Here is a 22,090-nt window from a genome sequence, read left to right on the forward strand (position 1 = left end):
TTCCTGAGACTACATCAGCATGTGAGTTGACAGAATGTGTGAGTGTGTGTGTGGCAAGTGAAAGAGAATTCCTTAAGAGTTTAGAGGTAAGAGGACCTAAAATCAGAACAGGTAAAGAAGTGAAAGAAAGAGACAGGAAATGAAAGTTGGGAAGGTAAAGAAGCATGGCGAGAGTGGTGGAAAGCTAGTTAAGAAGATGAAAAATGGGAAAAAAATGTATTGAAATGGGTGAAATGGAGATGAACCAGGGGGGGCAAGCGCGGATGGTTCAGGCAAACATTTAATGAACCAGGGAGACGAGGGTGTAAGAATAGGTCAGAAAAGAAAGAAGAAGGTTTGAGTGCAGAAAGCAAAGGATGAAGGGAAGGGCCTGAAGCAGTTGGAGGCATGGAGAGTAAAAAAAGAAAAGTTGGGAGCAAACTGAGACTTAAGCATGTCAGAAAAGATATTTAAACTAATGAAAAATTGAAAACAGATTTTCAGAGGGAGCAGAGAGATGATATGATATAAGAGATTAAAAGCACACAGCAGTCTGGGAGAATAAACTGAGATTTTACGGGGGGATAAGACAAATAAAGAAACGGGGGTAAGAGAAGGACTGAAAGAAATTCCAACTTCTGAGTTTTTGAGCGCAAATGAGGAGGGTCCATAGAGGGAAAACTGAATAATAGCAGAAGAGGAGAGGAAACATGCTGGGATAAAAGAACAGAAAAAAAGATATGAGTCCATAAAAGAGAAAGAGAGCATCTGTACAGGCGAGACAAGGGAAGGGAACATCAGAAGCATATCTTTTTAAAAAGAGGGAAATAAAAGAAAGACAACAGATGATAGGTAGAGTAACAAAAACAGCCTCAGCATCTCAGCATTGACCAACGGTCAGAAGCATGTGTTTGCTTTGCTTCGGACCTTTCCTGCTAACATCCTGGTTAGAGGGCCTCATTGTCTTTACCCCTGATTTATATTCCGTTCATTTAGCTGACGCTTTTATCCAAAGTGACTTACAAATAAGTGAGTGTGCTAGGAGGCCACATGAGGTTCAGCATCCAGCCCAAGGTCGCTTTGCCATGGGAAGTGAAAACCTGAAGAACGCAAGAACAGCAATCTTCCCTTTGAAGGACTGCCATTTAATGTTTGATTTGCACCAATTTATTAATTAAACTTTAACTTTCCACTTGCTGAAATGAGGAGTCATTGACTGTTGTTTTGTGTTAGACCGACCTTTGCTTGCAATAAAGGGTTTAGATGTTTGGATTGAAACCTGTCTTTAGGTGTCTTGGGTCTCTTCCGTTATATTCTCCTTAATTTGTTTTTTAATAATAAAATAATACATTTATTTTGTTGATGCCTTTCTGAGCACCCAAGGACACCTTACAGTAAAAACATCGAAAATATGAATAATACTACATTAAAAAATAAATAAAATACAAATAATACAACAAAAAATAAAATACAGAACTTTTTTCATCATTTTATCTTGTTTGATACAGTTTCCTTCAAATTTTCCCCAAATGCAGCAAACACTGCAAAAGGATTTACCATTCTTTAAATGTTCCAAAGGCATTATTGTTACTAAACGACAGTTAATTTACCCTAACTGAATGGATTTAACATAGTTTAGAAAGGCACACACCGGAGAATATCCATCCGTCCATCCATCCATCCATCCATCCATTTTCTATACCAGTTTATCCTTTGCAGGATCACAGGGCTCCCAAGAATATAAACAGCAAAAACTAAACTAAACATCAAGTTAAGATGAGCAGGAGTGTTTAATCCACACTAACACAGCACCAGAAGGCAGATAGAAAAGATTTAGTGAGGTATTGGGCTGAAGAAAAGAACAGAATTTTCTAAACAGCATCAACTAATCCAACAAGAATGAAGAAATCATTATTATGATAAAGAAATGTGCTCTTTTTGACAGATTTCCGAACCTAATCGGAGATGAATGAAGGTAAGGTTTACCTTTCTGGATAACAAATAACCAAAGCACATAAACAAGTCAAATAAAATGGCTCTGGACATTTCTGCCTGTCATTGAGTAGCTCACTCAAAGCATGTGAACATACCTAGAGGAACCGTTCAAAGATTCTTCCCTTCCAGTCTGACAGAACTTGATGGAAACTGCTGGGAAGAGTGGGATAAAAGTGCCTATATCCAGGTCTGCAAAGCCTGTAGAGACTTCACCAAAAAAAACTAGAAGCTGTAATTGCTGCCAAAGGGGCTTCAAGGGAGTGTTGAATTAAGGGTCTGAATATCGAAGGAGAGGGACAGCAGCAAGGGAACGAACGAGTGAATGAAATAGAGGAGGCTGCAGGAAAACGACAAATGATGGAGCAATCAAAGAAAAGCGAACTTCCACACACCTTAGAAGTTACCAAATGCAACTACTCAGTTTTATGTTGGGCACGTTCAAACTAAGTCTAAGGATTGCCAATATTTAATTTCCATATTTAATTAAATTCTTCCTCTCTGTCTTTACCCTTTTATATTTTAAATTGGTCCCTGACCTGATTTTAAAACTGGGTAAATACAAGTTCAGATGAACCTTTCTTTTTTTTTCAACTCACAGAAACCACCATCTGCAAAAACTACCTACCCCACTGCACAGAAAAGTTAATGGTCAATTCAAAAGGACCAGATTAAGCTTTAAACAATTTAATCTTGATATATACCTACTAGAGCTGTCGGTATTTCCACTCCTGGAAAGACTAGCAACTGTGTTAAATGATTTCCTTTAATTAAATACTGTTTAAACTGCAGAATCATTTGACTCCAAACACTCGACGGAGCTTGATTTAGACTCCCCAGGCTAATGGGCAGAAACAATCACTTCTCTAAGATCACATCTGATGTCTTTCCTCCTTGGCATTGTGTTTAGATACACCTGAACAATCCAGATTAGCAGACTGCCAAAACTTCATCTTTTATAGCTTATGCTCGACAATCAGTTCATCATGTGTGTTTGAATAGCAGCGCCTGAGCTAACCTGGACAAATAAATGTTTTATTTCTGTGGAAGCAATAAGGGTGCATTTAGTTTTACCAGGTACTCATTATGAAGCTTTGGCTCAATTGTTTGTTAAATGAATGACACTAATAATAAACTAATTTTAAGACTTGGTGTAGACCAGCTAACTTTGGCAATATCATGTTCTGATATGTAAAGCCACTGAAAGAGGGAGTGTTTTCTTTGTTCTTATGACTGCATTTCCACGCACACATGGGTATGTAAACAGAGACAGTTCCTTAAAACTTTAGTATTTCCTGGTCTCCACAAAGAAATAAAATAGTTTCCCATGAGGGACACTGCAAATAGCATGAGGACAGACAGGCAACACGGACGTGCAAAGGGGCGTAGGACCGTTTGAATTTGTGTTTGAATCCGTGGGTGTGTCTGTCGTGTTGTTAGTCACTCAAACACAGAGGCTGACAGCAGGACCGACGTTCCTGTGCGTCTGTCTGGATGTGCACAGGTGCGTAAAAAAGTTCCTGTCATGGCTGTCGCCCGGAATGACACTGTTGTAACTTTCTTTCATGTGTGTGTTCAAAGTGTACAGGGTCGTACAGCGGAAGCATGTAGGGGAGCAGATATTTTACAGTCGTGTTCAAACGGGGTGTCAGATCATTTTACACGCGCAGATTAAGGAAAATCTCTGCAATGTCAATGTAGAGTCTTTGATATTGATGTGCAGCCGTTATTGAGGCGGAATATATTTTTATCTATGCAATGTATCTTTCACCATCAGGAATACATTTTAGAAATATATATATATAAGTAAAAGAAGGTCCTTTCATGGATTTCCAAGCAGCAATATATTACACACTGATTTCCACCCTGCATAGCTCTCTAATAGTGGTTCCAAGGGCCTGAGATTAAGTGTAAACGGATGAAAAATAGGCTGGGTGAAACCACAGCGGAAGCTACGATTACGTGTTGAGATTGGAGAATGAAATTGTTGCAGATTATAACAACCCCTGCTGCACTGATGAGCTTAAATGCCAGACTGAAAGACAGTTGGACATAATCTGCTCAAAGAAAAGTGAAGGTCACAATGCGCAAAAAGTCTGTATCCCATCTCTCTGATCTATTCTCTTAATTTCAAATTTCTATCTTTTTTCTTCATACTTTTTCATGCTATCTATCCCTTTATTTTATCTTCTCTTTTCACACTTGTTTAATCTTGTTTGTTGCCAAGCACTGATGCAGCTTTTATGGTCTCTTCAGGTTTGTTTAAGCACTAAAAATAAAATAAACACTAAAAATGCTGCAGATTAAATTATGTTGCACAATTTCATCACAGAGAACTGAGGTGAACAAGATGATAAATACATTAATTTTATTTTTCTCTCCTGTCTTTTAATATTTTCAATCTAAAAAAGTCACAAATCACAATAAAAGAAAAAACAAATGGACAACAGGTGTCATACCCTTAGGTTTCCCAAATTTAGATATTATTGAGGACGAATATATTAATCCATCCTTCTATGTACTTCTGGGAATAAACAATATTCACTCTCTCCACAGCCCTCGAGGTCTGAGATCACTGAAAACGGCTACATGTTCAGAAATACAATAAAAGAGAGACTGCATGGAGTGGAAAGAGTAAAGATGAGGGATTTCAGCGGGTAAGGGTCCAGTGTTGGACATGCTGAGGAACATTTCTGTCCCCCAGACTTGCACTGTTGGTGGTTATCTTCAGGGACAGTTCCTAATTTTGTTATGGGGGGCATAAATTATTGCTAATTTATGCAATAAATTTATGCAATAAAATTAAAAACTGCTAAGGAATTGATACATCATTTTTACAAAATCTGTAATTATTGTATTTCTCTTCCACATTTGACATTTTATTGAGGTTGCTCAATAAACAACACTAAACTTCCTTGTTTTTTAAAATGTAAATAACCTTTTTTCCCTTTTTTTTAAAGGGGATCTATTATGGCATCTAATCCCTATTTTAAACAGGCCTTGAATGTCTTAAAAACAAGCTTTTGATTTTTTTTTTGCTAAATAAATGAGAAATTCAGCCTCTGAGCCATGTCTTTATCTTCCCATTCTCTAACCTCATTATCTATGCAGGATTCTGAGTGGGCGGGGGAGGCTATGATTATGAGGTACTGTGCTGATTGGCTGCCTGAATGACGCGTATGACGCATTTGTATTGGTTTTTACAACCAACAACAGAGCAATTCGCATGTCTAGCTCGAACAGACGCCATCACGATACACCGCTACGAAAAAATGGCGGAAGCTCCGGCCGGCGGAGTTGTTGTTGTTGTTCCGACCAGAGTTAGTTGTGGGCGTGGTTTCACGCATTGGAGGCCAACCGATGTAAATCAGACACTGCAGAATTTGGTTGCTTTCCTCCTTTTCTGAGTTGGCAGGCTGAGGGGAGACCACTTTATATATGTTAAAGCAAGATAAAATGTGTTTTTCATAATAGGTCCCCTTTAAATAAATAATTTATACATTTGGAAAGCCTTAAAGGAGCATGAGGCTCCTTTTAAGAAATGAGACTCTCTAGCGCCACCCTTCACCACGACGGCCGTTGGGGGTACTGCAGCCAACAGCGAAGCCGGCACGGGAGAACGGGGAGAACGCGCATGCAGCGTCATTTGACGTCACATCCGCAACCCAGCGCGGGAAATTCGGACTCCGAATTGCAGCACATTTTGCAGCACACAGCCTGTTCAAGGCAACGGAGAGATACGCTAGAGGGCTCATTCTTTTTGGTTTGGAACGCTTCATCTGACATTATTACTAGAAAACTTAAGACGTATACGAATTTCTTTCATAAATTCTGCCTCAATCCTGCCTCAAGCTCCTTTAATATTTATAATCTATTCTCACTTTACAAACACGAGACTGAGTTTCCATTATCTCAAAACAAAAGGGTAATCCCTAACTATCCCTAACTATGCATTCACACCGAAAGCGTCCGGCTGCCATTCATTGTCTATGAAAGCTCGCTGCGAGAGGCGTCGGAGGCGTCTGGAGCGATGGGAGTGTCCAATCACAGACCGGGATTCCCAAAGCGAGAAGCCTCAATGCACGCACTTTTGTCTACACACAAACATACAATTATTCACATGCATATACGAGCATAGCGGTGCACACACAAACTTATCTTATCAGGAATTAATATATTTCATCCAGCAAAGTGACATTTTTGCTGATTTGACTGCCGTTTTTAACTGAACTCTGCTCATGTGAAACACGTAACTGATGGTTGAGGAGCTGTATGGTCTGAACCTGAATTTTATTTAGCTACATCGATCCAACGAAAAATCATTAAAAACAGTGCTTATTAATCACAAACGACCAAATTCACAACTACCCGGTGTATTTGTCAGTGGTGCTCCCCGCAAACAGACTGGAGACGTTCACCGAACCAATGGCTCGCCGATGGTTGATGTCCATCCTGTTGATCCGGGGACCAATTTTGTTAAGAACAGCATCAAACTCACTATTTCCTAGGCAGAAACAACGCCCAAACCAAGTATCGTGAAAATCCAATATCAGACGATGAAATTCCCCACGGAGTTGCCGGGTTAGTAGCACTTTGTGGACCCAGATGGACGCCGATCCTTGCGCTTCCTCAGCTAATGCACTGCTGAAATATAAAGAAGCAGGCTTCCCAAAGTGGGTAAAGATGAAACCGAAGATGTGTACACTATATATATATATATATATATATATATATATATATATATATATATATATATATATATATATATATATATATATATATATATATATATATATATATATATATATATATATAGATATATGTAGGCTATATACACTTTTTTTCCCTCCAGTTCTGCGCGCAGCTTGAAGCCCCGCCCACTGCAAGCGCGGTCACAGGCGATATTTTTGACGCTTTCGGCGTGAATCCCTGGTTAATGTTCACCAATTAACATCTAAAATACCACATACTGTATGACTGCTAAAGACAGTCCGGACAGTTTAAGTTTTACATTTAATTGAAACCCAATTCTGAGGTAAAATGGAAAAGTGTTTTCTCATTTGTGATTGATTTCCCATATAAAAAGTGTTCATCTTTAAGAGCAGTCTCACTTTTTTATATTTTTAAACTGCAGGCAATGCATGTATTTTTGCTGACTCCAAAAGCACCAAAGCACTTTAAATAAATCAAAATTCTCTTTATAACACCAGAAGGGAACATGATATGTCAGGAGCAGTTGCGCTTTCCACTTCAAAATTTCTTTGACAGCCAGAAGCAAAGATAAAGCTACTCAGACTCAAGCTGCAGTGTTTGACGGATGGATGCTACTTTGCATTGCAGCCTTGAGGATGTGATTTGGTTTTTGAGTCATCGTAGTATGGAGATCCCAATCTACACACACATCTACACACACAAAGCTATGCAATTATCATGACAAAAAAATGTAATCAGGCTGCAAAAGCATCTTTATCTGTCTGTGTTTTCCCGTTTGGAAGAAGGCAGCCATGAGGATCCCTCTCTAACACAGATTGATTAACAAATGAAGGATTGTCTCCCAGCAGCTCACTGGTGAAGTTAAAGCTCAAAACCAAGATCCTTTGATTGCACACCACCAACAAGTCAACACAGATGGTGCAGGCACCAGTCGTTGCCGTCTCCCTTGACTGATTGTCACTTTAATCTTGTAGCACTTGGCCAGAAGAGACTGAGACAATTCAGGCAAATGAAATCCTCTTCTGCTGAATGACTGAATAGAGTGCCGTAATCGTCTCTGCATGCTAACATGGAGGCACAACTGGCAGGAACCATAGGGAGGAGAGAGAAAGCTGAATGAAGCCGGCACATGTGGGGTGGAAATGCAAGAATGAGCCCATGCAATCAGATTTCATTTCTTGTTTACTTGAACAGCAAAATAACAACCAAGAGAAGTTTTGGATGAATAGAAAAGTAGAACAGCATTATCTTTGTACAGTGAAATACTGCTTACTTGATCGGTGTTCAATGGTGCAAATTAAGATTCATTTGTTATGGGATCTGATTCTAAACAAGCAGCCAAAAGAAATGGCCTGAAAAGAAAACAAGGAAATAGAACAATGCTTTCTTCTTGTAGCCAAAATTATTGCAAGAAGTTGTTGATTGAAAAGGTTCAACATTGCGCAATGTCTGCAGAGAAGAATAGATAAACAGTTATTGCATGCATTCGCACAAACAATGACAATTATAAATTAATTTTTGTTACACACCACAAGAGCCTACCTCCTAATTACTATCCATTTAATTTCATGCATTATCGGCCTCCGCTTCAAAATCTATTTTCAGCCGCTCTTATCCCTGCAGTTACTGCTGTGTACTGTGCAGCCATTTAGAGCAAGTCTTGTTTTATAGATTAGTTGGGTTTTTTTTCACAAAGGAGGAAAGAAGAAACACATGTCAAGCCTGCTCATGCACTCTAGTAATTCTCTGAATTTAATAATAGGCGTGATGGATAGATGTGGCATTTGGACTGGGGGAACCTTGTGCCAAATGGAATATGTTTGTGTATGAGAGACAGGGAGGCATCTTTACGTAAACATGGCTTTGTCCGTCTCTTGTGGTTGCTCTAACAACCCCCCCCCCACCCCCTCCGGACTTTGACTGAAGTGTTCTTCTAAGCACAGCCATACCTCTGCCAGAAAAGAGAAATATTTGCTTTTTAATGCTATGAATACCAACTACACAGCATCAGGATGTGTTTCTCAATAAAATGGAAATAGAAACATGGAGGGAAAGGTTTTGCCCGAAAGTCAAAATCCAACCTTCTCAGAAGTGTGACAACCACACTGAGCTGTGTGAAAACTTGATTTTTGTCCTGATGTATATGAAAATAACTATGTTGAAGAACACACCATCAACGCATTTCATGAAATACTCCAAAAAGGACTGTTGTATCACGTGTAACAGGCCACAAAATTTATATTTGGTGGGCAGGGCGATACGAGACTGTCAAGCAAAAGATTAGAGTCAGATGTTTTGAAGTAACTAAGTCGTGTTTTTGTGTCCAGTTGCTTCGTCCAAGAACTTTCCGTCACCGTTTTATTGCCGTTTGACATTTTACTGACCTCTAAGATAAGAAAAGGTATTGAAAGGTAGCGTGTATGAATCAGATTAGGCAAACATGGCATACATTTTTTATGAGGTGAGATGCCGTATTGGCAAACTGAATTCTGAGACCACCGCTGGAGTTTGGACTGTTGAAAGTAGTTTGTAAGTAAGTAACAGAACTGCAACTATAGCTACAGACAAAAAAGTGAAATAAAAAAGACAGAACCATCTGAATATCTGAGTACCTTGGATAATACTCTGATTTGGGTTTATGACGTCACAGTACCCTGCAGGACACATAAGCTGCCCCAAACGAAGTCAAACATTATAGTTTTCGAGTCAGTAATTTCTTCAGATTCCCAAATAGAGGCAAAGACAAAAAACATTTTTTTCTCTTAGTGCTGTCCACCTGGCATATGAGTCACATCCCCACCCATACAGACTCGACAATTCATTAATATAACATCCATCAGGAGCAATACAGCCCCGTGGCTGGGCTGGTGAGGGAAAACAATCATGCTCACCGCAAATAGACTTTGTTGATGTTTTTTTTTTTTTTTTTTCATTTTCATCTGCGTCGAACTAGCTAAAATGGAAATGTATCCAAACCGAGACACAGGGAGAAAAATAGTGAGAGAGACAAAGCGTGCAAGAGTGGGCTGCCATATACGCATCCCCTGTTCCTTTCATCCCTTCCACTGAGGATCAGCGTTTCCTTGGGTTGAATCTGGCATAAGTCATGTTAAATTAGTCAAACTCTATTTGTTTAGCACTTTTTATACAACTCGTGCAACACGAAGTGCTTTTCATAACTAAAACAAAAGCATAATTTTTTTAAGAAAACCTCCCAGCTTCAACCTCCGTTGCGATGTCAAAGATATATACAGTATATATATATATATATATATATATATATATATATATATATATATATATATATATATATATATATATATATATATATATATATATATATATATATATGTGTGTGTGTGTGTGTGTGTGTGTGTGTGTGTGTGTGAGAGAGAGAGAGAGAGAGAGAGAGAGAGAGAGTGAGAGAGAGAGAGCAGGTCCAAAAATGTCCCATGCGCACTAATCCTTCCTGGACGCAAGAAGATTAGCGCACTTTCATTGAATGAACGCGCGCACACGCAGACAGAGCAGAGGTAAAGTAACCACAGTTCTGTGCATCAGTGTCTGAATCGCACCCTGATCCGAGACACAATGCGACCCTCAGAGCAGCAGAAGGGACGCAAAACAGCCGCGCCCTCTCGGAGCGGGACGCACACCCTGAAATCATATCTCCAGAGACAAACATCTAATAAAACCAGCACCTGACATGGGTGTCTTGGTCCAAACACAGAGGAGGAATTATTTTAATTAATTTAAAAAGGCTGTTTCCCGGCACATTTAACATTTAACACAGTTCTCCACATAATCAGGAACTTAACCGTTTGGTTCAGCAGGGAATTCAGTGGTGCGGTCACTTCTCCGCAGGGATGTTGCACCCAGAGATGCCTCTGCGCGCATACATCATTTACAGATGCCCGCTTTCCTACATGCAGCCCACTGATCTCGTCAAAGTTTGGTCTAATCATAACGCTTCATTTAAAAGACATATTAGGCTATTACCAACTTTCACTTAATTTATCTCCACCCGGCGTCAAAAACACAAGGGCGCATGCACCGAATGCCCTCTTTCACGCCTGGCGTGCAAATTAATTGAAATGAAAGGGGTTTAGGCTACTCACCCGTGAAGACATCCGAATGGTTTATTTAATCTGAATCATCGCAGTTTATCTTCCGTTTTATACCTCTATAAAGCCGGTTGTTATATGTCCATGTCTTGTCTTCGGGTGAAGGGATTAGGTTTGTGTATTTGTTGAAGGCAGGCGAACCCCCCAGCCAGGCTTGGCCCCCTGTTCGGCTCTGTTTGGCTCGGTTTGTCTCAGTTCGTCCCGGTCTCAGCGGCTGAAGCGGAGCACTGAGCCGGACGCGCTCTATCCATCGCTGTGCGCGCAGAGACTCGCTCTGCGCATATCAACGAGGCGGGACGACACCAAATCCTCCTTTAAGTTCTCCGCAAAACTGTTGTCGATTTCATGTTGCCCGGGATAAAATGTTAATTGATCCTTTAAGTAAAGTTGAGGGACTCGGGAGCAGGGCTGAGAGAGGAACGTCGGGTATGAGAGGCTCTCAGACCGGAGATGAAGGAGGGAGGAACAGAGAGAGAGAGAGAGCAGGTAGTTCCACTCGCTTCACTGAACACGAGTTGACTCCCCCCTATAAAACTAAATCCTCGCAATTTTTGTCATTAATAAAGTCTTAGCAATTGGTACTTGGCTTTCACGATTTCTACTAATAACAAAATAAAAAGAAACAAAACGAGCCTCAGCCCAGACTTTTTTTTTTTTTTACCCTGTCTGCATATATATTAATGGTTAATCTCATGCTGGTAAGAACCTAAAGCATATATATATATATATATATATATATATATATATATATATATATATATATATATATATATATATATATATATATATATATATATATATATATGCATTTTTGATATAAAATATATATTATATATTTTTATATCTATTTATATATATGTCGCATATATTTATTTTATTAATATATATATATATATATATATATATATATATATATATATATATATATATATATATATATATATATATATATATATACATACTGTAGCCTTTTTTTTTCTGGGGGGAGGGGTGACATCCGCTGCTAGTCCAAGACGCGAAAAACACATGGAAACGCAGAGCACTGGAAATCTGCAAGAGAAAAAACAAACAGACACGAGAACAGGCAGAGACACGAGCAGCAACTATCCCAGGTACCCAGGACTGAATCGAAGCTAAGCTACCGCGACTATCTGACCCCCAAAACTGCAGAGCGAGCATGCAGGTGTACGAGCAGATGTGTATTTCTGTGTGTGTGTGTGTGTGTGTGTGTGTGTGTGTGTGTGTGTGTGTGTGTGTGTGTGTGTGTGTGTGTGTGTGTGTGTGTGTGTGTGTGTGTGTCTGTCTAATAGTCCTGTCAAAGCTCCACCTGAAGTGTATCTATAGTGGAGGGGGGGGGGGGGCACAACCCCGCCACCCGCGAGACCAGAGGCCGACAAGGAAGAACCCGGAACTCAGGCCACCAGCAACCCCACAGAGGGGAGAAGAGGGCGGGAGGAAACCCACCCCCAGCAGCAGCCAAGGGGCCCCCATGACCACGGGAAGAGGCAGCCAGGGAACCCACGGCGGTGGGCCGGGACCCAGGAGAACCCCGACCACCCGGCACGGGCCGGACACGTGGCCAGAAGGCCCTCACCCCCCAGGCCAATGATCCCCACCCGGCAGGGGGCCAACCTGCCCGGAGAGACAGAGCCGCCCTGGCCACCAATGTGGGCAGGTGCACCCGCCCCCACAAAAGTGTCCTTCCAGGACCAGAGGAGCACCCCGCCGCAGAGGCAGCGGGGGGGACCGGAGACGGGCCCGGAGAGAGGGAACCCCCCAACAGGGCGACACCCGCGCGGGCCCGACAATGGAGGGCCCCAGACCCAGGCATCCTTTTCATCCATCCATTCACCCATCCATCCATATTCTTTAATAACAATAGTATAGTATACTACTACTACTACTACTACTACTACTACTACTAATAATAATAATAATAATAAATCATTATCCTTTTTATAATAATAATAATATATATATATTTTTTTTTTGTCCTGCTGATGGAGGCCCTCAACCCAGACTTGAAATGTTTGCAGCAGTTTGTGAGCCCTGCAGTGACAACTCTTAGATGACTAATAGTTTTTGAATAGCGGTAAACGAGTATACACACACACACACACACACACACACACACACACACACACACACACACACACACACACACACACACACACACACACACACACACACACTGCATTAGGGCTGTAGAGGCGCATCTACATCTTCAGCAACAATGAATTCTCACCTGAAAGCTCAAAAAATAAAAGACATAGCCTACCAGTTGTTGGGGTATTTTTTTTACAATACATAATCAACATGGTGTATCCAAGTCTTGGGAGCTCCAAGGTATGACGCTTTAATTTGGGACTTAGGAAGAATTTTACAGTTCTGCAACGAACTAACTCAAACTCAACGAGCTGAATTGTGGGTTCTGCACACAGCAGAACCAGTGTTGCGTCCATAACCTGTGAAAACAATAGACATAAGGTTTAGTCACATGACCTATTGGGTTCTGAAGTGTGTTTTGAAGTCTCTTTTTCCATCCTGCATTGAGATGTTGCATGGGAAGCCGATGCAACACGCCCACTGCATGTCAATCAAACGTAGCTGTGCTTACCACTTCAGCCACCCCCCCCACTGAAATAGCTGCAGAATAGCTTGTTTCACATAGGGAAATGCACAATAACTGCTGTGTTTGGCAAACTGGGTTCGTACAAACTGCTGATTGTTTCACTAAGCGTGGTGGCCTTACAATTAAAGATGAGGGAGAGATCAGGGGTAGCCATTGCCTCAGCTGACTGTCAATCATATTAGAAATAAATGTAATGCTTTATATACATTCTCCTGATGTAGTACTAAAAAATATTCATCCCCTCAGATATGTCATGGATGTGAAGTCAATCCATCGAGACCGAAACCTTTTTTTTTCAAACTAGGCCGTAATGTTAATTTCTCTTTAAAAGTTAGACAATTTAACATGGCAGTCAGTCCAGACTGACTTGTTTCTGGACCCATCTTTCAGCGGCCCATCGATGGCATGCAACAAATCTTACCTAAGCATGAGATTCAACCCAGAAGTTAAATGGTTGGCACTTGCTTGTTTCGTTTTGTTCACAGGCAACCTTGAAGTAACACATCTTGCAGTTCATCAACTTACTGCTAGGGGTTGATTCCAAACGCAAGTTTATCTCTGATGACTCCCATATTAAAATGTCCAACTTGGCAGGAGAAATAAACATAAAGTCTGGTTCAGTAATTTGTTCTTTGTTGGTACATTTATTTATACATGAATGATTTGTGGAGAAGTCTTCTTGGGAATCTCTTTGGTTCATATCATATTCATAAAAAGATTTAGGAGTAATTGCTAAAACACCTTTTGTCACATGTAAGACACACACACACACGCACACACACACACACACACACACACACACACACACACACACACACACACACACACACACACACACACACACACACACACATATATATGTATGTAAAACATACAACAAACACATAAAGTTAGATCTTTTTTGCTATCTACCACTCATGTGTTACACATAGCCTACCTTTGTTTTGTTTTTTTTGTCAAAAGTACTTTCAGTCCAGCGTTGTTGCAGTGCTGCTGTGTAGCTGTGAAGTGCACACTCATGATAAAGGCAGCTTGTTTCCAAAGGGAAGCAGATAGTTGTTCTAAGTCTAAGATCTATATGGATACTGTATTAATTTTAAAATCAAATGTATTTGAGAGCACGTTGCTTTTAATGCCAACTTTTAATACTCCAGATTCAGCTCAAATGTGTCTGACTGGATTTCTGGAGTTTACCATGTTGAAAACAAAATTAATCTGTGAAAGATTTGTCTCTCGTTGCTTTATTTGGAGCTCTGCATTTCATTCCTGAAAGACAACAAGAGTTGTGCAGGTTCATGAGGCATCTCCTCTCCACCATCACACAAAGCTTGCAGACAACATCTTGTTTCAAGTCGTGCAATTGTTTTTCTTATTCAGTTATACAAATAACAGCAACTCCCCTGAAATATATGAGGATTACAAACATGAAGGGATATGTTGCTATTCTATAAGTCCCTACAAATTTACATATTGGAGAAGTAGATCAACATATTTGTTCTACTTTGTATATTGACATTGTACTTAAATGGAAATCCGCAACGACTCTGGCTTTTAAATATGATGATGATGATGATGATGATGATGATGATGATGATGATGATGATGATGATGATGATGATTATAATCATCATTATTATTTTTGATCTCCCTTGGCCCTTCTGTTTTTGGTGGTTTAAGCTTTGCACTTAGCATTTCCTGAAGTCTTTATGATGAATTTGGATCGTAAATGAGCTACATGATTTTGAAGAGAATGTTTATGTTGTCTCTCTCGCCGCTGGGGTTTTCCTCAGAATGTACTGAACTGATAAATTGACCAACTTTAATGTTCCTGCCATCTCTCTGGTCCATTTGTTTTCAATTTGCAGTCCAAGAAGGGCTTTATTTGCATTTAGAGTTGTTTTCACGGCATTTTGTTGTTTTATATCAATTATTAAATCTAAAACAAATTAAAGCTAAGAAACTACATACACAAACTATTATATGACTGACATAAAAACCCAGATAAACAGCTTAAACTAAAGAAAAAAATACCTAACTGTTTATATCCCTTGATCCACTGCCCTTTAATAGCAAATAAATGGATACATGTATTGCATTTCTATTTGACATATGAAACTAACGTGTCACTAATAACATTCAGTGATGGATGCAAAGTATCCAGAGCTTCAGCCAAAGCAGCCACGATTAATCAATCTGAATTACCGTACGTGATTACTCTTGCAAGGTTGTGCTGACTCTCACACGGGCCTGTGGAAAACTGGGAGCTGGCTAAAATCTCAAAATGATGGGCAGTGTGTTACATATTTATATCGTTTTACACTGAAGCTTTACTCTATTCATTTTCATAGGTTAAACACAAACTGTTTATAATTCATAACTTTGAGTAAATGCTGTCAAATATTTATACTGAGCAGCTCTGGACTTGGCCGAAAAAAACTAAACCTAAGAGTGTTTCAAGTGTTTACGTTATAGTCTTGATAAATTAACACAGTAGTATCAAGTTTGTACACACACACACACACACACACACACACACACACACACACACACACACACACACACACACACACACACACACACACACACACACACACACACACACACACACGATGCAATGCTCCATCAAAAGCTGTAGGGAATTCTGTGTTAGATTGAAATCTAAGTTTTTGATATTTTTGGTCTGCCAGTGTCATACACAGTATTATAGTTTATAACCAACAGAGCATGCATACACACTATTTGAGTAACTTTTGCATTACCCATCTCAGTGGGAAAAATAATTGACTTTACATAAATCTGTTCGTGTTTCGTGTGGCATTATAATGTCCCTTTTAGCTGTGAATTGCTCTACTGGTGTATTTCAAGCCAAGTTGCAGGATCCTTGAGTTTACATTCTTTAAAGTATTAACTACTTTTTACTACTAAATCTTTATGCAAGATTAAGATGTGTTTTAAAGCTGTTGGTAAACTTAAGAATTAGTTAACTGAATTTAAAGTTGACAGTTTTCACCTGATGTCTGAGGTTTAATCAGTGGTTGTATAAAAGAGCTGGGTTCTTGTTTCCGGAACCTGTAAGATAGCTGAATATAATTAGAAACCTCATACAGCGCTTTTGAATACATTACTGTCAACCACCTACATGAACTAATGTAGCTGAGACCCACACATGGCTGTAGTCGTGTCATTAAGAGATGTTCCTTTCCACTTTTAAGACAAAATATAGTGTGAAAATGTGTGACTCATTAAATCCCATGAGTTTCATTTCTCTATGGACTCTGAAGTTTATAACTATTCAAGGTACTTTAAAATTTTAACCACTTCAGTTCCAAAATCTCCACCATTTGACTGTCTACCACATAATACGTGTAAAAATAGCCTAAAGAAATCTAGATACTGAAACAGATCAAAACCACAATTGAAGACTTCACTCATGGATTTGCATGTGGATTATAAAAATGTATGAAAAGCTTCTGCAACTCCAGAATCATATTGTAAATATTTTACCCTTAAAAGATACAAGTGATTGCATTTATGCTGAACTTTATGAGTTATATTATTCAAAGAATATTTAAAACCACGTACTACATGAGAGATGGCCATACCCAAAATGTTCATAAGCTTAATTATAATTTTGAATGCATTTTTCTATTTGTACAATGTTGTTTGTTTATTTCTTCCTTTTATATACAGTAGCAATAAACTTTCAGAGGAAGTTTTTCAAGTGACTTCAGAGTTACCACGATATTATAAGCCAAGATCTACGGGAAGAGCCTTGACAAAAACCACATGGAAACAGGTTTTGAAGAAATGTTTTGCCCACCTGCACAATTCAACGAACAATGTATAGACAAGCAGAATTGAATATCCTTTCATTTGGAAATCTGGTATTCCATGAATGTACAGAAAAAGTCCTTTGAGTTGACTGTTATGAGAACAACTACACAACTGTGTAGTCCACAGCTGGCAATGTGTGCATCACAAACTGTAATTGCATCTGAGCATGAGCATCTGATCCTAGAGTGGGACTGCTGCATCCCTTATCGTTAAAACCACCTGCTTACTGTAATATTGAGCATGTTCCCCTCATGTCCCCTTTTATAACAACTTGTTTTGGAGTAAGATTGCCTTATGGTTCGATGACCAGTGGGGGCTCGGTGAGTTAGACTTACTCCTGTGGATGTTGACTTAAATTCAGAGGAAGATATATCTTCTCCTCTCTCTTTCTCTCGTTCTCTCTCTCATATTATTATCATGCAATCAGACCACTGCAGTGGGGGAGTATTGTTGCCACGGAGAGTGTTCTTTGGTCTACTGCAAGGTTTAGGTAGGTGGTATTTGTCAAAATAGTACCTGCATGAGTCAGTCGACCAAGTTTTACAGCAGAAGTGAACTTACAATATGAGAAAGTTATATATATATATATATATATATATATATATATATATATATATATATATATATATATATATATATATATATATATAATATATATATATATAATATATATACATATATATATGGCAGAACGTGGCCTCACAGCAAGAAGGTCCCCGGTTCGACTCCCAGGCCCGGCAGGGGCCTTTCTGTGTGGAGTTTGCATGTTCTCCCCGTGCTTGCGTGGGTTCTCTCCGGGTACTCCGGCTTCCTCCCACAGTCCAAAAACATGCATATTAGGTTAATTGATGATTCTAAATTGCCCGTAGGTGTGAGCGTGAGTGTGATTGTGAGCATGGTTTGTGTGTCTATATGTGGCCCTGTGATGGACTGGTGACCTGTCCAGGGTGTAACCCCTGCCTCTCACCTAAAATGAGCTGGGATAGGCTCCAGCAGACCCCCGTGACCCTGCAAGGGATAAAGCGGGTAAGATAATGGATGGATGGATGGATATATATATATATATATATATATATATATATATATATATATATATATATATATATATATATATATATATATATATATATATATATATATATACATGTTATAACATAAGTGGCACAGGTTGGTGGGTTAAACCTTCACCTCTCCAGTATATAAAAATAATTAAATAAAAATACACTTGTTTGTCCTTTTGTAACAGCCGTACCATGCTCAGAATGTCAAGGACTTTTGAAATTCAAAAGCATTATAAAGGGTACAACGAGTGTGAGATCCATTGTCAATGGTGTAAGAACAGTTTTTTATTTTCTTTATGTGAAATTCTGCAAAGTATGCACATTTTCTAAATGAAGCAGTGATCATCATAGAAGAGAAACAACATTCTCGTAGACAAGGTTAACTTCAATTTGGCTGAAGGTTAAAACTATCATAAAGACTTGATTTTTGCTCTCAAGTATGCGATTTAGTTTTTTGAGTAGGAATAATTGTCCCTAGTATTCAAAGCATTAGTTATGAAAATTCTCCAGTGTCTTCTCACATTTAACCAACTGAGGTATTTACATTTTGATGCTGTCTGAAAAAAAGCCAGAAAAAGGTTGTTCATCTCATTTGAAAAAACTAATTAAGTAGAAAATTGGTTGCGTTTTATTCCTAAATTAGAGTACATTTTATGTACTCTAGACTGAACTAGTAAGTCTTTTTTGAGCTATAAAGGCGAGAAGTCTAAGCATGGGAACACTGTACATACTGTTACATACTGCAAAATGGGTGTTGGAAACCCTGGAAATTGCAGCCACGTGGGCAAGGATGTCACCAGCTGTACCAGCATGGCCTTTTGTCTAGGCTTTTGTGACACTTCAGAGTTTATGAGTTCCCTATGACCATTGTAGAGGGTATTGAAAGGGAAGTTGGCTGGGAGTTCCTCCAAGCTTCTCCTCAGTAGCCCTCTAGCTGCTAGCAGATCAGAACAACTACAGCTCCCATTGCCATCCGTCACAATGTAACACAGAGTGGCTAAGTGCAGTCGTTCTAAGCCTGAGAAACTCAAAAGACAAACTGGTTAAACAAGCAGGAGTGACAACCAAATCCTGATGCAAGCAGGCTGCCAGCATATCAATAGATCAAGCAGTAAGCGCTGTGAAGCTAACAGACATTTTAGGAAACACCTGCATTGGATGCAAAGGACATGGCTTAGCACACTTCCAGCTGTCGAACAATGCAGATGTAAGGAGTAGACAAGGTCTAATACAAGCTGAAATTCAGCCTCACAAGGAGAAAAATGCGGATGGCTAGGGCAGTGGAACAAAAGTCCCAGGGTGCATGGACAAGATGGGAGGGGCAAGAACAGACTTTGAAGTCTTCTTTGAAGTCAAAGAAGGCCATCACCATTAGTGAAGCGGGAGAGAGGCCATTCACAACCCAAATATTCAAATCTGCTTTCTACATCAAGCCAAACCATTTGACATGAGGATTTACGTGGGGAAGAGGCTTCACTTCCCAGAGATGGTGCACACAACTCTCTGCCCAGACATCGTCCTGTGGTCAGCCGAGAACAAGAAAATCCTCCTGGTCGTGAACTGGGAGGAGAGATGTGAAGAGGCCCATGGGGGGAAGGCCTTAAAGTACCAGCCCCTAGTTCAGGAGTGTAAGGATAAAGGGTGGCAGGCCTGGCTGTTCCCTGGAGAGGTAGGCTCCAGAGGTGTTCCTGCTAATTCAGTCTGGCGGTTGTTGACAGCATTGGGCCTAGAAGAAAAGAGCAAGAGCAAGCAGTTTCTATGATTGGGGGGAGGCGGGATGTGCTTCCTGCTGGATTTGGAGCAGGAGGGAGGAGGGGGACTGGAAGTCAGGAGCAGATGGGTAGTGACATGGCCATCACTGCCAATCCATCAACTGGAGCATGTTATGGTTGAGGGCCAAAACACTCAGTGAAGGTTGTGAAGACTGGAAGACATCTGCTCCTGGTTGAAGGGTACAGTTACTTACAGTAAAAGGTACCTGTAGAATACACCCCACCAGCTGTATATCACAATTTAACCATGGTAGAGGTGCCATCATGCTCTGGTGGGTACACTGCAAAAACTCCTGTTTAAGAAAGTACAAACGCCTTGTTTCAAGAAAATGTGAGAAAAAAAAAATTAAAGACTACTTGCTCGTTTTAAGTAGAGAAATATTTGCTTAAATTTAGACAATTTGTGACTAAAATTAGGAATCTTAGGCATACCGTATTTCTCAAGGGCTGTTTTTGCAGTGTATAACTGCTACATTTCACTAATGCTGTCCAAACACTGCAACGCTTTAGATAGATTTTTAAAAGACTAACAATTGACAAGCTTTCACGTGTATGAGTGAGCTCATGGGAGCTTCCATAAACTCAGAAAGACTTAATTATTTTCATATGACAGTGGAAATGTCTATGCGACCTTGAAAATGATTGTAAAATTTAAAACTTTAATTTCCAGTATCTTGTAATTTTGATCCCTTTGATAATGTCACAATATAGTTGTTTTGTTTGATTGTTGGGTCAGTTCAAAGTTAAAAAGAAAATTAAATGTTTATAATAGTTGGCCTCCATGACCGTCTCTGATGTGGTAACCTGGGGTACTGTTCTCTCACCCCTCCGGTTTAGCCTGTACACTTCAGACTTAAGGTACAATAAGGACCATTGCCACTTACTAAAGTTTTCCGATGATACGGCCATCATTGGATGCGTATCAGATGGGAACGAGGAGTAGTACAGGGGGGGTCATCAATGATTTTGTCAGCTGGTGTGAGACTAATGCCCTGCAAATGAACGCCAAAAAGACAAAGGAGATTGTCAGAGACTTCAGGAGGAAGTCTGCAGGATTCTGCTAAAGACCTTTTATGACTCTGTTGTAGCATCTGCCCTTTTCTATGCAGTGGTCTGGTGGGGAAGTAGATGCACTGACAGGGACAGGGGCAGAATTCACAACTAGTCTGTGGTAGTGGTGGGCGACAGAAGGATATTAGCGTTATCTAATCTTATGTATAGGCAATTAAAACTCTGACAAAAGCTGTAATTGACTATCAAAAGAATATGGTTGAGCTTCACAGTAGATGTAATGTATATTTTTGATATTGTATATAATATAGAGTTGGGTTTTGGGGTATTTTATGATTTTGTCTTTATGTAATCACAATGAATGTGAGATAAATCAATGATGATGGAACTGAAATGTACACATTCAGGTTTCACAAAACATAGCATTTACATTTAGGAATACAGCTATTTTAAGCCAAAAAAATAAAAAATACACCACTGCCACTGGGGTATTTAAAAAAAAAAAAGCAAAATCCTAAAAACTCTGACATTTTCCCAAATACCTCTTGACCTATTGTACACAAACTGGGTTGCAAAAACGCATGATAAATTCATGAGGCTCTTGCATAGTGCAAGGTAAGAGCCCCCCTTTTGCTCATTTTAGAATTTCCACATCTTATTACACTATAAACATATGTCAAGTGCTTGTTTCTCTTTCCGGTCAAACATCCCTCAGTAAATTTAATCTAAAACTTGGTTCATACTCATCCAAAGAAATATAAACATTTTTCAACTTATTTTGGCTCAATTTACTTATTAGGTAGGGTAGGCAAGGCGTAAAACCTGTCATGGGTATGCCAGAAAAGGCAAAGTAAAAAACTTACAAAAAAATGAAAAAATAAAAATATGGAGACTGGTAAGCACTGCAAGCAAATTATGCTGCAAACCAGCTGTGAGTCATTTTTTAACCTGTGGAGTTCAGAACTGCTCCTC

The 22,090-nt window shown here is 39.6% G+C and overlaps 1 protein-coding gene across 2 annotated transcripts in view; it reads right to left on the reverse strand.

Annotated features, from left to right (window-relative positions):
- Window positions 1-11,247, reverse strand: part of htr2cl1 (5-hydroxytryptamine (serotonin) receptor 2C, G protein-coupled-like 1) — a 231,268-nt gene extending 220,021 nt beyond the window's left edge. For both annotated transcript variants that reach the window (XM_061710354.1, XM_061710353.1), the window contains exon 1: window positions 10,803-11,247. The gene's annotated coding sequence lies outside the window, so the exon portion shown is untranslated. The remainder of the gene's footprint in view (window positions 1-10,802) is intronic.
- Window positions 11,248-22,090: the final 10,843 nt, after the last annotated feature.

The sequence above is a fragment of the Cololabis saira genome, chromosome 20, assembly GCF_033807715.1.
Source record: "Cololabis saira isolate AMF1-May2022 chromosome 20, fColSai1.1, whole genome shotgun sequence".
NCBI lineage: Eukaryota > Metazoa > Chordata > Actinopteri > Beloniformes > Belonidae > Cololabis > Cololabis saira.